This window comes from Dendropsophus ebraccatus, chromosome 3, assembly GCF_027789765.1.
Source record: "Dendropsophus ebraccatus isolate aDenEbr1 chromosome 3, aDenEbr1.pat, whole genome shotgun sequence".
Lineage (NCBI taxonomy): Eukaryota > Metazoa > Chordata > Amphibia > Anura > Hylidae > Dendropsophus > Dendropsophus ebraccatus.
The window spans coordinates 39,312,278-39,328,157 of record NC_091456.1 but is presented as its reverse complement, the minus strand read 5'-3'; the positions used below and the strand labels follow the sequence as shown (position 1 = coordinate 39,328,157).

Here is a 15,880-nt window from a genome sequence, read left to right as displayed (position 1 = left end):
ATCCTAGCTACGCCCCTAATTGTCGGACTGGTTTTCTCTGATCAGTATAGGCATCTTTTGTATTGGCAAACTAGAGAGAGAAAAGTCTTTTGTATTGGCCTAGCTATAATTTTTTTTTTTTTTACGAACCAAGACTGGAAAATAAATCCAAGATGGACGCTTCCAGTACATCTTTCCCATCCTTGTACATAAGATGATCAATTTCAAATGCAGGTTTGTTATACAGAGTGCCATAAAAAGGTATAAAGCACAATGCCATTCACTGCCATAGATCGTGTGGTGGAGCTTTATCACGTCACTGTCAAGCCTGCTGTGTTCTGTTCTTGTGTCCTGGATGTATAAGGTAGACTTGCTATAAACAGACTGGGAAGGCTGGAGGACAACCGCTGTAATGGCGGCAATATCAGATGTCCCTAAGAAACCGCTGAAAAAAAAAAATAACACAACCTGGCAGAAGAGAACGTGTGTACTTCTTACATTACTGGTACACATTTATGTGAGGAGGAAACATCCTGTAAGTATAGGATTCTCCAGTACTAGGGTGACTAATGCAGTCACTGGTGATGGATGAAGGAATGGCGTTGCTTCACGCTCCTGCTTGGGTTCCTGACCTCCCCGAGTCCCCAGTGAGCAGTAAATGCTCCAAACGTACATGCTGGGGGTACTGCAAGCGGGGTGGCCCCCAAAATAGGTGGCTGGGTGTAGGTTTTAGAGCAGGAACATGGGAATAAGGTTATGGAAATGGTACTAGCCACAAGGTCCAGAAAGTCCACTAAATAAAACTGGAGAAAGTGGGGAGTAAAAATGGAGAAGGACTGGATAAAGGAGAGGTGGGCAGGTGTAGAGAGCTTTGTAGGACACCCAATAGAGCGCAGCTTTAGTGGGATCAGTGGTTAATGGCCTATGGTGAGCGTGCCAAAAGCCTTACAGCAGGGGGACTGTGATCACTGGCTGCGGGAGTCAGACTGGTGGACACGGGCAAAGCTGGATCATTGTGCCCTGGCAGTGAGGTGCTGGGATAAACTTTATATTGTTTTTGGTAAATACAAAGAGGGAGACACCATAGTGTATACTGAGGCTGTGTCTGAGAGGGTCACATGTTCCCACCTCACTCCTCATGGAACAAGCAGGACTGTACCTGTCTCCCACATTAATGCCATGCTGGGACTCCCTCATCCCTCATGGCACAGGCAGGGGTACAATGCTCGCCTCCCCCATTGCTGTCACCCCCTCATGGCACAGGCAGGGGTACAATGCTCACCTAGCCCATTGCTATCACCCCCTCATGGCACAGGCAGGGGTACAATGCTCACCTAGCCCATTGCTATCACCCCCTCATGGCACAGGCAGGGGTACAATGCTCGCCTCCCCCATTGCTGTCACCCCCTCATGCCACAGGCAGGGGTACAATGCTCGCCTCCCCCATTGCTGTCACCCCCTCATGGCACAGGCAGGGGTACAATGCTCACCTCCCCCATTGCTGTCACCCCCTCATGGCACAGGCAGGGGTACAATGCTCACCTAGCCCATTGCTATCACCCCCTCATGGCACAGGCAGGGGTACAATGCTCGCCTCCCCCATTGCTGTCACCCCCTCATGCCACAGGCAGGGGTACAATGCTCGCCTCCCCCATTGCTGTCACCCCCTCATGGCACAGGCAGGGGTACAATGCTCGCCTCCCCCATTGCTGTCACCCCCTCATGGCACAGGCAGGGGTACAATGCTCGCCTCCCCCATTGCTGTCACCCCCTCATGGCACAGGCAGGGGTACAATGCTCGCCTCCCCCATTGCTGTCACCCCCTCATGGCACAGGCGGGGGTACAATGCTCGCCTCCCCCCATTGCTGTCACCCCCTCATGGCACAGGCAGGGGTACAATGCTCACCTCCCCCATTGCTATCACCCCCTCATGGCACAGGCAGGGGTACAATGCTCGCCTCCCCCATTGCTGTCACCCCCTCATGGCACAGGCAGGGGTACAATGCTCGCCTCCCCCATTGCTGTCACCCCCTCATGGCACAGGCAGGGGTACAATGCTCGCCTCCCCCATTGCTGTCACCCCCTCATGGCACAGGCAGGGGTACAATGCTCGCCTCCCCCATTGCTGTCACCCCCTCATGGCACAGGCAGGGGTACAATGCTCACCTAGCCCATTGCTATCACCCCCTCATGGCACAGGCAGGGGTACAATGCTCGCCTCCCCCATTGCTGTCACCCCCTCATGGCACAGGCAGGGGTACAATGCTCGCCTCCCCCATTGCTGTCACCCCCTCATGGCACAGGCAGGGGTACAATGCTCGCCTCCCCCATTGCTGTCACCCCCTCATGGCACAGGCAGGGGTACAGGTCTCGCCTCCCCCATTGCTATCACCCCCTCATGGCACAGGCAGGGGTACAATGCTCGCCTCCCCCATTGCTGTCACCCCCTCATGGCACAGGCAGGGGTACAATGCTCGCCTCCCCCATTGCTGTCACCCCCTCATGGCACAGGCAGGGGTACATTGCTCGCCTCCCCCATTGCTGTCACCCCCTCATGGCACAGGCAGGGGTACAATGTCTGTGTCCCCCATTACTGTGAGGCTGTGATCCCCTCACATTCCTTAGGGCAGAGACACAGTGCCTGTCTCCCCATTGCTGTCACCCCCTCATGGCACTGGCAGGGGTACATTGCTCGCCTCCCCCATTGCTGTGATCTCTCCGGCCAGTAGCCCGCACTCTCCTCTCTCTATGGGATGTCTCTGTGACCTGCCATCTCTCCTCTCTCTATGGGATGTCTCGGTGACCTGCCATCTCTCCTCTCTCTATGGGATGTCTCGGTGACCTGCCATCTCTCCTCTCTCTATGGGATGTCTCGGTGATCTGCCATCTTTCCTCTCTCTATGGGATGTCTCGGTGACCTGCCATCTCTCCTCTCTCTATGGGATGTCTCGGTGACCTGCCATCTCTCCTCTCTCTATGGGATGTCTCTGTGACCTGCCATCTCTCCTCTCTCTATGGGATGTCTCGGTGACCTGCCATCATGCACTCTCTATTGGATGTCTCTGTGACCTGCCATCTCTCCTCTCTCTATGGGATGTCTCGGTGACCTGCCATCTCTCCTCTCTCTATGGGATGTCTCGGTGATCTGACATCATGCACTCTCCTCTCTCTATGGGATGTCTCGGTGACCTGCCATCTCTCCTCTCTCTATGGGATGTCTCGGTGACCTGCCATCTCTCCTCTCTCTATGGGATGTCTCGGTGATCTGACATCATGCACTCTCCTCTCTCTATGGGATGTCTCGGTGATCTGACATCATGCACTCTCCTCTCTCTATGGGATGTCTCGGTGACCTGCCATCTCTCCTCTCTCTATGGGATGTCTCGGTGACCTGCCCTCTCTCCTCTCTCTATGGGATGTCTCGGTGACCTGCTATCTCTCCTCTCTCTATGGGATGTCTCGGTGACCTGCCATCTCTCCTCTCTCTATGGGATGTCTCGGTGTCTCAGCACATCCCGCCGGTGCAGCCGTCTCCCCGTGCCGGCAGTCTCTCCGCGCACCGCCCCCCTCAGCCCCTCCCCTAGCCGTCTCTTTCCCGGGGAGTGTCTATGTGTCTTTGTCTGGGTGTCTCTCAGATCTCTCAGACAGCTGCACAGAGAGGACCCAAGAGACAGCTGAGAGCGCGGCCGGAGCCCCGGATCACAGTGAGTGTCCCCGGGCGGGTGTGTGTGTGCGGGGCCGGTGCCCTGTGTGTCCTTCCCTGTCCGCCGCCGTGTGACGGAATGCTGTCCTGTGCGCGCGCCCCGCCGTGACAGATGGCCCCGCGCTATGTGTGTATATATGTATGTGTGGCTGTGTGTGTCCGCACTGGCGGCAGACGCACCGTGTGTACGGGCTCCTGCACCGGGCTCGCCGTGTCCTTGTGTGTAAATGTCACAGTGGCGGTGTATTGTGTCTCCGCGCGGGCGCCCTGTTTGTGCCCTCAGCATGCCCACCACACAGCAGGCTATACACACAGCTCTACACGAGACTACAACTCCCAGCATGCTGCGGGGCACATCATTCATACACACAGAGACACATAGCGCCACAAAGTAAAATAAACAGAGCTGCCTTCTAGAAGAACAAAGCCACACCCACCTCTGTGCCCGTCCATCCCGTGCTAACCACGCCCAGGTAGCTGTAACCACGCCCACAAACAGCCTGACACGTCCTGTAACCCCGCCCATCCGTGCATTGTCCCCACGTGTAACAACAACATCAACAACCATGGCAGCTGGCCTGCCTGCATCCACGTGACCTCTGTGTGGATGAGGGGCTATAACATCAGGCTACTATAGGGGGCAGCACCCTGCTCTTCTGGGTCTAGATATATTATAAACATAACCCTATAGGCATCTGATGTGCAGAGCAGACAGTGGGCCATTTGTCTCCCCAGTGAACTGGGATGAGATCCAACTAGGAAGACTCTTTCCACCTTTCCTCCCTGTTGGGCCACATCCCAGTGTAGAGAAAAAAAATAACACAGGTGGTAAACAAGCCTTACCGCAACAGTGTTACCGTAGCCAAGAAAACGTAGCCTCACAATCCGGGCCGTGCCCTACACTCCTATAACAAGGCGCCTAGAGCACAGTTTTCCAATTGTTGCAAAACTACAACTCCCATCACGAAATGGCTGCTGAAGGCTGACAGTGCAGGATGGGAGTTGTAGTTCTGCAACAGTAATGGAGCCACATGTTAGGTAACACTGGTGTAGGGGATGTTGAGACTACAAGGGGGGGGGGGGACAAGTTTATAAAACCCCCATATGACTCTGAGGGTCTGCAGTGGTGAAGCTGGACACTGTGTTAATCCTGGTTCTTGCATCACTTGGATTTTCTTCATGTTAGTTGATGTCTGTGCTCCTCATGAGCCAAGCCTGACACCCTCTTGAGTATACATGTCGTCCTGTACAGTATGTACTCTCCATACTAGAGACTTATAAAAGAAGTTCTTTAGTCATCCTCTTGCCACTTCACTTCATAACCCACAATAACACAAGCTGCAGACAGATTCAGGCAAGGTGTAGTCCTCACCGCTTATGCATTTCAAACCAACAGTTTTTCTCCTCATAGCGTCTGATATGTTGGTTTGAAAAGCGTAAGCGCTCACATCCACAACTTCCCCAGGATTTGTCTCCACCATGTTGTTGTGGCTTATGAATAAAATGCAGTGCTGGATTTGGAAGTAACTTTTAAGTAATAGTTTCTGTTCAATGGTAGATGTTTACTTAGCAGGACAAGGACATGGTGCATACTTACCAGGGCAAGGATATGGTGTATACTTACCAGGGCAAGGGTATGGTGTATACTTACCAGGGCAATAACTTTGTGTAAACTTGCCGGGGCAAGGACATGGTGTATACTTACCAGGGCTAGGACATGGTGAATACTTACCAGGGCTAGGACATGGTGAATACTTACCAGGGCTAGGACATGGTGAATACTTACCAGGGCAAGGACATGGTGTATACTTACCAGGACAAGGACATGGTGTATACTTACCAGGGCAAGGACATGGTGTATACTTACCAGGGCAAGGACATGGTGTATACTTACCAGGACAAGGACATGGTGTATACCTACCAGGGCTAGGCCATGGTGTATATTTATCAGGACAAGGACATGGTGTATACTTACTAAGGCAAGCACGGGGTGTATACTTACCAGGGAAAGGACATAGTGTATACTTACCAGGGCAAGAGGTGAGCAGTGTTTCCTCACTGCACGGAAAAGGAAGAGATAAGCTAAAATAACAAATATTTTATATTGTTAGCAGTGCAGATATACAATAATAAGAGTTTCCTATGTTGCCGTCGTACAGTGTATACAATATTTATATATATGTTTTGTCTCTTTTTTTGCTTGCATTCCGTGTAAACTCAGTTTCAGGCATCAGACTGAACTCCTTAGAGGGGCACAAAGCTGACATTCCATTACGACCTATACACACAGTCCACAGGCTCATGGGAACGTGTTATTGATTTTTCTCATTCATGATAGGATTTACCCATACGTTATTCTTCTCCTGAAAACAGGGAATGGACAGCTATCTGCTCCCACAGGAATTGTAATCTCTTAAAGATCCGGCGTCCATTAATCTCAGCAGAGTGTGATATAGCGTATACTGGCTGTACGTCAGATTAAACCCGAGGGCGCACACTAGTCATTTATCCTGTCAGGTCTGAGATCTTGAGATTAGGTTCACAATGGACATGTCTCTATGGTGGACGTTCTCTTGCCTCTTATCTCTGTAACTAATGCACAATGTGGCGGAAGGTTGAGGTGAAATCTATTAGAGATGAGCGGAGCCGGAGCGTACTGGGGTCTGATCTCTCGCCATTTGATTATCGCTGGGTAAAGAAGTCGGATGCAGCCCTTGGGAGTTTTCCGGGACTTAATCTAATTTCTTTAGCCACAACTATTCAAACGCCAATGATCAGACTGAGCATGCTCGAGTTGACTATTATTAGGACTGCTCGAATCTTTAATTAAAGGGGTTATCCAGTTCTACAAAAACATGGCCACTTTTCCCCCTTTTGTCTCCAGTTCAGGTACGGTTTGCAATTAAGCTCCATTTACTTCAAGGGGACTGTGTTTGAAAGCCCACCCAATCTGGAGACAAGAGAGGGGGAAAAGTGGCCATGTTTTTGTAGCGCTGGATAACCCCTTTAATCCGAGGTGGTGTCTCACTGGTTTCTGTGTTTACTTTATGATACATAGTATGTAACTCGTATCTCAGTGACTTCTGACTACATAGCCGGGGAGCAGTAGACAATTGTTACTACTTTAGGTTCACGTCTATTCTGGCTTGGACCAGAACTGGTTGGAAGGGTCACGTACCACCATCAGACTGGCTACACTTGTTAAACTTCTTTTTAGAAACCGAAGTGTCACAATTACTTTCTATAGATAGTCATCTGCTGGTATAATAGCCTTTCCCACCTCTGTGGTCCTCACATTGTACAGATAAGTACGCCTTGTTTAGGACATGCCTCCGAGCATGCGAGACGGAGAGATCCCGTAGTAATGTTGTATCCCCCATGGGCTACTCTCACACGTCAGTATATTGTATCAGAATTCGTAGTCAAAACCGGAATACAAACAATAGGTAGTATAATGGGAAATATCAGCATGGCTACTGAAGTGAGCTCTAGGCGAATTATCGTTATATCGTTCAAATTTAGGCGATTATCGTTTCATGTAAATGCAGGCAAAGATTAAACAACCAACAAGAAATCGTTCATCTGACGCCAAAATCATCGCTAATCGTTCGCTGTAATTCCGCACTAATCGTTCTGTGGAGTCAACAACAACCGTAGTAACAAGTGTAACTCACAACTATCATTCTGTGTAATATGGTTAACGGTAAACGATCTTGTTAGCAATCGTTAATTGTTAAAAATGGCTTTGTCTAATAGGACCCTTACACAAGACTTTCTGACTCCACATGGCAGGTGACCTCAAAGATGGTACAAAAGTCCTATGTTTTCTTCAACATTTGTATGGAACTCGCATATCATTTATCATATGTCATTGGCATCATCATTTATAGTATTACTAAGGATAGATTATGCTAGACTATTGTTGGTCGAGCCCACCGCTCACGGGTCAGTGTAGCGTGTATGGGGCCATTCTGAACCACCAACGAAAGAGGATGTCAGTGCTGATAGGGTTTAACCGTAATCGAAAATCATGGCCGACCCCTTTATTCAGGGGGAGATAAGCCGCAGCGAGAGTGCTCCTACTGCGGCTTACCCATCCCCATAGAGAACACAGGAGCACTCGGCCATGCAGAGCGCTCCTATGTATGCAACCAATCAGCCGCCAGTTATTATGGGGGAGATTTATCAAACATGGTGTAAAGTGAAACTGGCTCAGTTGCCCCTAGCAACCAATCAGATTCCACCTTTCATTTTCCAAAGAGTCTGTGAGGAATGAAAGGTGGAATCTGATTGGTTGCTAGGGGCAACTGAGCCAGTTTCACTTTACAGCATGTTTGATAAATCTCCCCCTATGTAACTAAATGATTAAACCGAGTGTCAAATCTTCAGCAAACACAGTGCATGTGAGTGTACAGATTACAGACCCAAAGGCTTCTATGGCCCCATGCACATTGCTGTAGGTGTTACTGGTCCGGATAACCGTAATTTTGGCACAGATCACCATACACGTATGAATGGGTGCGTGCAATTGTGGACTATTACAGATGCACGTTCGTAGTGACGTAGCTGCGGGTGCAAGGCTGGGGACAGCTTTACAAACATGTGACTATAGCCTAAGGCAGGGATGGGGAACCTTCGGCCCTCCAGCTGCTGCAAAACTACAATTACCATCATGCCTGGACAGCTAGAGCTAAAGAATGATGGGAATTGTAGTTTTGCAATAGCTGGAGGGCCAAAGGTTCCCTATCCCTGGCCTAAGGGTACATTGACAAGTACATAATCCACTGCAGATTTTACGCTGCAGAAAACCTTCAGTGGATTTTGCTCCTTACTGACTATGTGGGTCCACAGCAAATATGCAGTACATTCTATTTGTGTGAATATACCCTAAGGGTGCGTTCACATGTACAGGATCTGCAGCAGATTTGATAGCCCAGAATTGATTTGCTTTGAATCTGCAGCTTCAAATCTGCGCCATCAAATCTGCTGCAGATCCTGTACGTGTGAACGCACCCTAAGGGTGCCTTTACTCAGACAGATTTATGTGACAGATTTTGAAAGCCAAAGCCAGGAACAGACTATAAACAGAGAACATGTCATAAAGCAAAGACTGAGATTTCTGTAGATGGCGCAGATTTGAAGTTGCAGATTCAATGCAAAGTAACTCTGGGCCATCAAATCTGCTGCAGATCCTGTACGTGTGAACGCACCCTAAGGCTATGTTAACACAACCGGCCGGTCTCTGCCCAGATCATCCTGGCCGGTACTTAAGTACCGGCCGGATGATCTTTCCGGCCGCAGAGCTCTGATGTGGGCGCATCAGCGTGCGCCCGCATCAGAGCTTCCCATAGCACATAGTGAAGCGAGCGTCCGGAGCTTGAACTGACAGGGTTTCCCACGGCCGCAATTCATTGAATTGCTGCCGCAGAAAACTGACATGTCAGTTATTTGCGGCGCCGCACGGGATCCCGGCCGAAGCATATATGATTTGTATACGCTCCGGCCGGGATCCCATTGAAGCAGAGGCAGTGTTCCACTCTGCAGAAAGTACGGCCGTTGTTGCCGATGGCAACAACGGTCGTACTTTTACGTAGTGTGAACATAGCATAAAAGTATGTCCAACTATGTCATGTATCATATTATACAAGTATATGTGACTTTTTTGACGCCATAGCAGAACTTATAGTAGAACCCATTGAGATGAACGGGACTGCCTTAGAAATCTCATAAACAAATCTGCGGTGTGCGATCATACCCTAATACTTTACTCCTTTGTATCTTGGGTATCGGACATGAAGCTATATACTGCTTCATTGATAATTTGATGCATATTTATTTATGCCAGGGATGGGGAACCTTCAGCCCTCCAGCTGTTGCAAAACTACAACTCCCATCATGCCTGGACAGCCGAAGCGTTAGCTTCGGCTGTGCATGCATGATGGGAGTTGTAGTTTTGCAACAGCTGGAGGGCCGAAGGTTCCCCATCCCTGATTTATGCCTATTTGATGCAATTTGCTTGGCAAGTTGGCTATTCTATGGGTATGTATTTGTTTGATACTACTATATTAGTGATCTAACATACCCTAGAGATGGATAGTGTGTGTGGGACCTTCTATATGGGTAAAATTAAGCATATATTCCCTTACTTCCATCAAGAACACTATGAATTGCCAGTGTGGGAAGAAATACAAGGGCAGCATACACAGTATGAGGATTGACATGTACAGCGTCCAGGATCCTTGCCTGGTAGCATCTATAATTGTACTATTTTTGTATGTGGCAGCGTCTGTGCCCAGATGTGGGTTTACGGGAGCGTTAATGGATTTGCCTTGGTAAGATCATTCCAGCTAATGACCAGCTCAGTGAATCAGGACATATGAAAGAACAGATTGCTTTTAATTAACATTCAAGCAGCATAGGAAAAAATGGAAGATGCAAGCAGAAGTCTGGGCAATGTTTAGATTTGCCGTGCCTGGCATATCAGATCTGATCCTACCTACAGTCTGTATATGCAGTGATTTATAGCGTCGTACTGGGGTATGACAGATGTGCACATTTAGCTAATGATATATACCAGCGTGTGCGTATACATTCGACAAGCCCGTGGTTTTGGCCTGTCATGGGGTTTGATCTTGTGACCTTCAAGATTTGAAGGGCAGAAGCTGCGTAACTCCTGGGAGCCTTGCCATAGCTCCAGCCCAGGCTGCCTGGAACATACCATTGTTTAAAGGGGAATTCGTATGATAGGCCATTTGTGACTAGAGCATAGCACACTGAAAAAAACTATATCTCTGCCTCGTTGTTTATTGATTTTACTATAGCAGATATGGGGAAGGGCTGGGAAGAAGTGAGAAATGTAGGCTGTGCTTCACTGCTGCCATAAGCACATAACACAAGATGGATATACAGTATATCTTTGCTTAAGGTGTGCCGCACCCATTTGACATCTATTGATAAAAAGATAAGGAGCGTGTATCACCTTGCGTATCTGGCACCGCTGCTTCTCTGCTAACTGGCAGCCGTATTGTTGTATAATGTACGGTTATGTGCTTGGGCCTTATTACACAGGGCGTTCATCAGCCGAACATCTCACCATGTAAAAGGGGGTGTGCAGGCAATGAAGGTTGGAAGCAAAGGGCCCCTTAAACGATCCAGCAATTGCACATAGGGCCCTGTCCGCACAATGGTGGAGTATTGTTATTAGAGATGAGCGAACCTGGAGCATGCTCGAGTCAATCAGAACCCGAACTTTCGGCATTTGATTAGCGGTGGCTGCTGAAGTTGGATAAAGCCCTAAGGCTATGTGGAAAACATGGATATAGTCATTGGCTGTATCCATGTTTTCCAGACAACCTTAGAACTTTATCCAAGTTCAGCAGCCCCCGCTAATCAAATACCGAACGTTCAGGTTCGGATCGACTCGAACCCGAACCCGGCTCGCTTATCTCTAATTGGTACAGGTGCTGATCTACTTGATTGAAACAACTAGGGAATTAAAAACTACCGTGTTTCTCCAAAAATAAGACCCAGCCCAAACATAAGACTTAGCTTCCATTTTGCAGTTTTTTTTTTCCGGGAAGGCTTGAAATATAAGCCCTGCTCCAAAAATAAGCCCTAGTTGAAGTCAGCTGACCAGATCCCTGACACTGGTTGGCCGAGCATCAGCCAATCAGTGCCAGACTTGTTATGCTCCGTGCCCACCTACTCAACACAAGCTGCAGGGGAGGCTGGAGGGGTAAGAAGATGCACAGTAAGGTATATTGAATATTGGGGGGGGGGGGCAGAGGGTACATGGGCCAACTACAGAAGGGGAGGAGGTATACAGTTTGGGGAACTTACAGTATAGGAGCCTAACAACAGTGGGACATAGAGTATGTTGACCATATACCATATAGAATGGGTTTCAGTGTATTGACATACTGTGTTTCTCCAAAAACAAGACCGACCCTGAAGATAAGCCCTAGCACTTTTTTCAGAGTCTTTGCCTTATTTTCAGAGAAGCATGGTAGTTCCTAAAAGGCACTGCCTCATTCTGCCTGTGCAGTATCACTCTGCCTTCCCAAACCTCCAAGATTTTTATTAATTTTTCAATAAAGGTATACATAAAAGTAGCCTAACATAGGCTTACCTTCAAGGCCAAACAATAGGCCAACACGAGAAAATCAAGGCAGAAGCCATAACAATAGTGAAGTGACATAAAGAATAACATCAGTTTACCATAGTAAATGAACATTATATAATTCGTCCTAACCGGGTTCTACATAGAATGGAGGTGGTCATTAACCATTTTCCAGTTTAATTTGGACTTGACCAAGTCTAAAGGTACCGTCGCCTTTTCCCATGACGTGGCAATGGCTATTTTAGCAGCTAGAAATAGAAAAGAGACAAATCGTTGTGAGGCTTTGGGCAGCCCTGGAATCTTCACATTCAGAACTCCATTTCTTCATGAAAAACTAAATATATACCAGCAACATGTTGCTGCACAAAAGTCACTTTCAGGCCATGTTCACACGCCGTCTTTTTTGGGGCCCTCTGACAGGCATCTTTTAGGATGGCTGTCATGATGAAATAACGGACAGTATTTAGCCTCAAAATTATGGCTGCTCCAAAAGATAGCTAAAAATAATCCAGTGTGTGAACATAGCCTCAAACTGATGATGTAAACCTTTGGCCTACAAAAAGTGCTTGTATTGGGATACACCGGGGTGTGACTGCTTGCACTGGTACATTGTGTCCGCTCTGGATTTCATGAATGTGGCCTCGTGTGCAGCATGTTCTTTGTTATGTTGATAACACCATGAACCAACCAAGGGAACAAATAGTTTAGTTCAGGTCCAGTTCACACCATGAATCTGTGATGCATATTTGGCATATCAGCTCTTGTGTTCATAGACTTTAATAGCCAAATATAAAGTGAATGTGTGAGGTGCCGTTTAGGTTCCAAATTATTGTCACTGTTAGATGGCTGTTGGTGCAAGGAGACATATGATACCTTTCATATATTAGTCTGTGCTTCCAGAACATAAAAAATACTGTCAATCCCGCTGCGAGTATGTATTCTCATAGAAAATAACAGGCAATGGATCCGCAGCGGATTTCGCAGTATGAAACCTGCTGCAGATCCGTCGTGTGTGAATCTAGCCTAAGGAGGATCTGTAGGCAAAATAAAAAGTGATCAAAAACCCACATATATGCAAAATTGGTTCCGAATAAAAACGACAGATAACATGTCAGGTTACCGCACGGAGAAAAATGAAAAACGAAACCAGATATTTTATGGAAAAATCTAGTATAATTTCAAAGTACTATCGGTCCGACAAAAAATAAATGCTTATGATTCTTTAAATGGAAAAGTAAATGAGTTATAGTAAGTAGGAGAAAATGAAAGCCTAAAAAGGGGTAAAAAACGTTGTCTTTTTGTTCTGTATACCACAGCCTCAAGTGGATTGAAAGCAAGGTCAACTACAGTTTTTATTACATCTAAAAAAAACGTGTACAGATTGTGCATCCGTTTGATCCGTTTTTCTATTGACTTCCATTATAAAAAAGTATCAAAACGGATCCATTTTGTTTTTTAACGTACACAAAAAATTAGGTCGACTATGTTTTTGTGTGCGTTAAAAAAAACGGATGTTTTGATCTGTTTTTTTTTTTTTTTTCATAATAGAAGTCAATGGATAAATGGATGCACTCAATTGCATTAGTTTTTTTCATCAGTTTTTCATCTGTCAAATGGATAAAAAAAACGGATTGCAAAAGCTGGTTCACTGGTGTGAACCTAGCCTAAGACAATGTACACAGGAGGAGATTTATCAAACTGGTGTAAAGTAGAGCTGGCTCAGTTGCTCCTAGCAACTAATTCCAGATTCCTTGGAAAATGAAATGTGGAATCTGATTGGTTGCTAGGGGCAACTGAGCAAGTTTAACTTTACACCATATTTGTTAAATCTCCCCCCCTGGTCTCTATTATATTCACCCACAGCCAAGTTGCTTGTCACTGTGGCTTTAAATAAAAATGAGTTTACCAATGAATCCCAGTTTTTCCCTGTGACTTTCTTTATAAGTCTCCATTACTTTGAATGAAACATTTGGTTAATGAACACAAAATGAAATTGCACCGACAGGAAACTGCGACTATGAGATCATTTATTGGGCTAGGAACTATACATAATTGATGCCACTAAGAGGTGACTACGAGTCTTCCTGTGGCCAACGTGAAAAGCCCTGATAGGTGGGAAGGAGGCGGCTGCAGGCTTACAATGATCTGCTTCTCACTTGCTCCGTAACAACAGATCGCCATTTATTCAATGATAACAATTTATAATGTTGTAAAGAAGGGAATGAGGAGCAACTGGAACAAACTATAGAAGCACTTTTCTGTTAGCTTATATAGTATATATTGTTATGTAGCAGAGTAGAGTTTTTTCTGTGTATTTTAGTTAATGTGGGTACATGGGTTGTCTGCCTTCTTGATTCCAATTACCTCACTCTGTTTCCTATCTGCAGCAAGTTATAGATCAGGGTCTGTCCCCTATCACACAGTACAGCACAGGTGTCAAAGTTGCGGCCTAAAAAGCTGTTGCAAAGCTACAACTTACATCATGCCTAGACAGCCAAAGCTGGGAATTGTAGTTTTGCAATGACAGGAAAGTTGCGGGTTTGTCACCTATGTTGTCGAGTATCAAACAATGTCTCCATTTCTCCCTGTTAGTGCAGTGTCAGGCTGCATTTTATAAGACACACTTGAGAATGTACTCACAGCATGTAGCAGAGTCATGCATTGTGAGTCAGGGGAGGTGTATAACTCTGTAGCTAATCACTGTATGGACTTGCCTACTACTGTATATCACTGCACTCCTGGTCCCATAGAGGTAGCAGCAGCTAAATGGAGAGATACTGCTTGGTGATAAGGGAAGGGATTCTGTAGTTTACAGGAAGTCAGTTGACGCATATTATGCGCTGCGGAATGTTGGCGCTATACAAATAAATATTATTATTATTTTTATAATATCAGACCACTTCACACAGCTGGAGTGATAAAATTAAATGGGTTATCCAGGATAGGAAAAAGCAAAGCTTCTTTCTTGCAAAAACTGCACCACAGGTTGCGTGCACTATAAGGGTGGGTTCACACTACGGAATTCTCGCGGATAATATCCACGGAATTCCGTCGGCTGTCCGCGCGCCTTTCCGCCGGCTCCATAGACACCATTCTATGTGCCGGCGTATTCCACTATCCGCTGAAAGAAGTGACATGTCACTTTAAGAAACAGCCCAGCAGCTAGCTATGTTTAAAATGTGCGATGTGAACATCTGCACTTTCTGATCAGGAAGTTTCTCCATGCAGGGATTCAGGGCATAGTTTAGTGTGTGTAATAGACCTTGCTTTAGTGTACCTCTTCTTTCAAAAGAATTTATAAAACATACATTAAACCTTCATTGGTAATAAGGTGATTTTTGTACACCCACTGCGATGGGGCCCAAGAGAGTCCTCCACCTTGGTACGTGTTTCTTACTATTTCAGGGGGTAGGACCAGAACTGGACTGTTTGCAAGCAGTACCCCTGCTAGACCTCTTTTCCCTTACTTTTCTGGCCAATCTAAGCCAAGTAGGCCATGATATAGGGCTGTTGTAAGCTTACTGGTGTGAGCAAGTTGGCACTGTGTTAGGAGATGATTTATACAGTACAGTATTATAGATAGTGTGTAGCGTAGAATGGGGTTAAGGCACTGTGAGCAAAAAGGAAAACCTCAAGATAGTTGGAACTTTATTGTTGGTGAGTGAGAGATAAGAAGGAAACCTTGATTGACCTTTCAGGTACAGTGAGAACGCTCTGGGGGAGGGAGACTGACGTAACTTCCATGTACACAGTCCAGGCTTTCCCCCCTGCATAGGACTACCGAAACCTTGCCACCACATACTGTGTTCTGTCCCTGTCTCTCTGGGGCTAGCGGCAGCAGTCAAAACACAGCTTTGTTTTAGGCTGTCCAGGCATTATGGGAATTGTAGTTTTGCAATACTTCAACATCCCTGACCTAGTCTTATCAAATGGAACAAGTTGTTCGATGTATAGCGATTTATAGCGAACTCGTGGTCAGTATAGAACAATTGGGTTCTTATACCATTTTGTAGCCTCCAGTTCCCTGATTCCAAAGCTGGTTTTATTTTGTAGCTGCACCTCCCCATTTCTGGGGTAT

The 15,880-nt window shown here is 46.7% G+C and overlaps 1 protein-coding gene across 2 annotated transcripts in view; it reads left to right on the top strand.

Moving 5' to 3' along the window:
* Positions 1-3,575: 3,575 nt before the first annotated feature.
* NDRG2 (NDRG family member 2) overlaps positions 3,576-15,880 on the top strand; it is a 43,136-nt gene continuing 30,831 nt past the window's right edge. For both annotated transcript variants that reach the window (XM_069961527.1, XM_069961526.1), the window contains exon 1: positions 3,576-3,684. The gene's annotated coding sequence lies outside the window, so the exon portion shown is untranslated. The remainder of the gene's footprint in view (positions 3,685-15,880) is intronic.